General features: G+C 43.8%; 1 long non-coding RNA gene across 1 annotated transcript; it reads right to left on the bottom strand.

Moving 5' to 3' along the window:
* Positions 1-570: 570 nt before the first annotated feature.
* LOC117073233 lies at positions 571-4,419 on the bottom strand. Its single transcript, XR_004433177.1, has 2 exons — positions 2,501-4,419; positions 571-1,527 (listed from the first exon to the last, which is right to left on the bottom strand). It is a non-coding gene; the product is annotated as an uncharacterized LOC117073233 (long non-coding RNA).
* Positions 4,420-4,723: the final 304 nt, after the last annotated feature.

The following is a 4,723-nucleotide window of genomic DNA, read 5'->3' as shown; positions in this document are numbered from 1 at the left end:
GGATGCAAGCCAAAAAGGCCCTCCCGAAGAATATGATGCAATTTATGATAACTGAGAAGCTGTATTTCTGTCCCCTCAATTAAAAAAACTCCTCATTCGGCCGGGCGCGGTGGCTCAAGCCTGTAATCCCAGCACTTTGGGAGGCCGAGACGGGCGGATCAGGAGGTCAGGAGATCGAGATCATCCTGGGTAACATGGTGAAACCCCGTCTCTACTAAAAAATACAAAAAACTAGCCGGGCGAAGTGGCGGGCGCCTGTAGTGCCAGCTACTCAGGAGGCTGAGGCAGGAGAATGGCATAAACCCGGGAGGCAGAGCTTGCAGTGAGCTGAGATCCGGCCACTGCACTCCAGCCTGGGCGACAGAGCGAGACACTGTCTCAAAAAAAAAAACAAAACCCTCATTTTATATTGAGCAATATTTATATTTTGTCTGTAACTTGATATTGATTGCTATTCAAAGTACCTTTCAGTTAGAAGTTTAATTTTTCCTTGTTCTGCCTGCTGAATGACAAAGGGAAAGGGTAGCCTGGATGAAAATAAATTTTAAAAAATTGCGCTGAGATACACTGTATCTTTTAACTTTTATTTAGCAAAGTTAAACATACATATATTTTGAAAGAGAGAAAAAGAGGAACTCACCCAACCCTCATATCCAAGAGCTTAAAATCAAAGGAACTCAAGACCCATCCTCAACTTCAAATGCCAGTCATTATTTTAGAGGTAACTCAGATTTCTAAGTAATGCTTCTGTTTCTCGATTTATCAAATAGACATTATGTATTTTGTTATCCTACATGAGAATTGAGTAGTTAACAGAACACCCATCTCTTATCGGTAACAAAGATTTACAAAATAACTTTTGTTTTTCATAACTACAAAAGCAATACATTATCATTGCAGAATATGTTTTTTTTAAAAAGAGACAAAAAGTAACAAAACTCTCCATTATCTCAATAGGCAGAGGAAGTTATTACCATTTTAATGCATATCCTTAACATATACATGTAAAAGGTACATATACACATAAAAATGTTTAACAGAAATTACTTTGTACACAATATTTGATTGAACTATGTATGATCTTTGTCTTATTCTTTCATTTTCATTTTATTGTAGTATAATTAACATAAAATGCATAAATCTTAAATCTATAAATTTTTACATTATACAGAAATGTATAATTATATACTCCATGCTCCCTCCCAATCAATGCTGCCTCAAAACGAACTGCTCTTCTAATTTTAGAGCTTACCTCTTCTCATCTCTATTACCACAGATTAGTTGTATTTTTAAGCTTCATGTAAAATTTTCCATGTCAACTTTGAAAACACGACAGTTAAAAGTTCTAAGGAATCTCCAGTTCTCCAACTGGTGTGGGAATAAGATAATTTGACTCCACTGTGAATTGTGGTTACTGATGGTATCACTGAGTCTGTTACGGGCCAACGAGAAACAGTCTGAAGGGCCAAGAATTTATGGCCCTGCAGGGATTGCAGAAAGAAACCAAACCTAAGTTCACAATTCAGCCTGGAAGGAGAAAGTTCTATTACTCAGTATCTCAAGACTAAGCGGATCATAAATGGTGTCACAAGTTTGCATTTTTTTCCCTGTGGAAGATAATAATCTTTTGTATGTTTAATTCGTTATCATCGCCTTATAAATTATCACCAGCACAGATAACTACCACAGTCATCAGTGCAACTTAAAACAACAAAACTAGCATCTCTCACTTGCTGTTTTTTAAAGACACCTCCCATCATCTGCACCTGGTCCCCAAACCAGCTGTCCATGAGCAACGACGAATTAAAACGGGGGTGGGGGAGAAGGGGTGTAGGGCCCAAGAGTTGGGGAGCATTATGGCTTGCTGTCAAGTGGCAGCCTAAGATGTACTTGGGAAGATGTTTCATATCCATTTTCCCTGTGAAATTAAACATGTGATGCTACCAAACCTTTGCTTGTCCACCACCCTTAAGAGTACAAAACCCTGCAAAAAGGAGTGAGCCAATTTGAATAAAAACGGAAACTTCTTAGGAATTAGCAGCCCGAAAGGCTGCTTGAGAGATGGCAAACATATTGAGGAGTTCTCAAACAGCTGCTCTCTGATTACAGGTGGGAAAAGGCCATTCCCAGTGCCTTAATCAAAGGCACTTTCCATATTTAACACGACTAATATGTCATTGGGCAAAGAGATACTCAATACATCTCCATAGCTTTTCCTTACTTTTACTTAACCTTTATGTCGGATACTTTATGCCTAGTATTGTTCTAAGCGCTTTGCATGCATCATCTCATCAACCTAATCAAGAAGCTGGGATAGATTAACTTTTAAAATCTGGATACAGCTGGGTAAGGTGGCAGAAGAGTTGGAATTCAAATAAAAGCCAGCCCTACAGCAGGGCCATTATTGCTCCTGCCTCCCCTAGCTTGATCACGAAAAATGAGTGGTTCTTCCCTCTGGGCACACAGGACAATGGACAGGCGGGCTGCTGTCAGGATTTACCGAAGATGGCCGCTGCGCTGGGCTTGGAGTGAGAGCTGACGGTGTCCCAGACAAAAAAGTCGGGAGTGTCAGCCGACTGCTTTTTTGGAGGCCAAAAGAGGAGAAAAGGGTTAAACGGAAAAGGTGAGTCAAGAGCAAGAATAGGAGAAAAGGAAAGCCCCGATTCCCTTAGCCGCAGAAAGCGCTGGGCGGAAGTGAGCTGGCCTAGGACGCGCCCTGCGTGGAGGTAGACCCGCGCGGCGGAAGTGCGTTTCTGAGGCTCCTCCTGTAGGATGCGGAGGAGGGACTGAGCTTGCGCGCGGGCCAGCTGTCCTCTCTTCTGATCCCTAAGACAGGATCGGATTACGGGTTGTTGCCGGTTAGCGCGGCCCTGGGGGTTTCCGGTCCCTGGAGACGAGCCGCACCCCTGCAGTTTACTGGGCGCTCTTCTGTAACCCGCTTTCCGACCCCGCCCGGGGTATTAAGACCCGGGCAGATAAGGCCCCTCTGTCCCTCCTAGCGGCCGTCTTTCCTACGCTGGAGGGCGGCACCCATATGACGCAGAAGGCGGCTAGGAATACGCCCTGTACCATGCCGGCCAGTCTGGATGCCCTAACGCCAGGCCCCGATTCGCTCTGGCCAGCGGGCATGCGGCGAGTTTGCCCCCGCAGCCCAGCCGCCCACAACTCGCTCTTCCAGAGGAGGAGCTAACGTTCGGACTTGCTTGCTAGTTTACTAGGGCAAAGTACCACCCCACCCCGAGCAAGCAAACCTCAGGGAAGGGGCTCCTTCTGTGTCAAGTGATCGGCAGGCCTTACAGTGGATCTTCGGTATCCATAGTTATATACCAATCATTATCTTGTCTACCTCATTTGGACTGTGCAGAATGAGATGCCAATAATATATCACATCCACAAAAGGTCAAAACTGGGATATCTATAACCTCTTTCTCTTAATTAGTCAGATTGACCTCAAAGGGGTTCTCAGGGTTTCTTACTAAAGAAAAATGCCTCCCAGTGGGTTTTCATCTGAGTCACTTATAAGTGAGCTAGTTTCTCCAACACCAATTGAGCTGGAAACTAGAATAACTGAAACACAAACATATTCCCGTCCTGAACAGGGTGCTGAAATAAGTTACCAGCCTCATTACTTACCAGCCTTCTCTCAGAACCCTAACACCCCTTACAAGGGATTTCTAACTAGGAGTCCGTAGATAAAATTTAGAATGTGTGAGTATTATGTAATACACATGTAGAACATTCTGAGATGGGATCCACGGGCTTTTTGGGGCTGTCAAAAGGCCCACGGCACAAAAATAGTTAATCTGTATACTTGAGGGAAGAAAGAAGCACCTCTGGAAGTAACTTATTAAAAGCTCTAAGCTCATTCAGGCTTAATTTCTGGGAACTTTTAACAAATGAAGCTTATGGTCCTAGCCAGTAAGAACGACTACTCACTCCAGAAATCATACTGAGATGTTGCCTTTCCCTATTTTCCACTCTCTACTGGCGCTCAGATGGTTGGTTCTTACTTATACTTTGGTTTCATAAAATCATCATCAGAAAATGGAGACTTTTCATCAATCACGTCTTAATCTATACTTTGGGGGTGTTTAAAATACATATTCCTTATGTACCAAGAACCTGGTTTTTCCACTTCTCTAAAGACTCCTTTCCAGCTATGACCAGGGTTCACAGGATGCTAATGTAATAGCCCATCAACAGTCATTTGAGAGCACCATGTTTGTTTATACCGAACCCACCATGCAGATACTTAACTACTTAGAAATTTTGACAACTGCTAATCCTTTTCTCATTTTTAACTCATTGGCCAGGTGAATTCTCAACCCCCCCCTCCACAAATTCTCCTACCTCCAACAATTAAACATCTTCATATATATGTATACTTTTTTTTTTTTTTTGAGACGGAGTCTCACTCAGTAGCCCGGGCTGGAGTGCAGTGGCCGGATCTCAGCTCACTGCAAGCTCCGCCTCCCGGGTTTACGCCATTCTCCTGCCTCAGCCTCCCGAGTAACTGGGACTACGGGCACCGGCCACATCGCCCGGCTAGTTTTTTTGTATTTTTTTTAGTAGAGATGGGGTTTCACCGTGTTAGCCAGGATGGTCTCGATCTCCTGACCTCGTGATCCGCCCGTCTCGGCCTCCCAAAGTGCTGGGATTACAGGCTTGAGCCACCGCGCCCGGCCGTATAATTACTTTTAATCATGTAATTCAACAGGAATAG

The sequence above is a fragment of the Trachypithecus francoisi genome, unplaced genomic scaffold (assembly GCF_009764315.1).
Source record: "Trachypithecus francoisi isolate TF-2019V2 unplaced genomic scaffold, Tfra_2.0 Lachesis_group4, whole genome shotgun sequence".
NCBI lineage: Eukaryota > Metazoa > Chordata > Mammalia > Primates > Cercopithecidae > Trachypithecus > Trachypithecus francoisi.
This window is presented reverse-complemented; position numbering and strand designations above follow the sequence as displayed.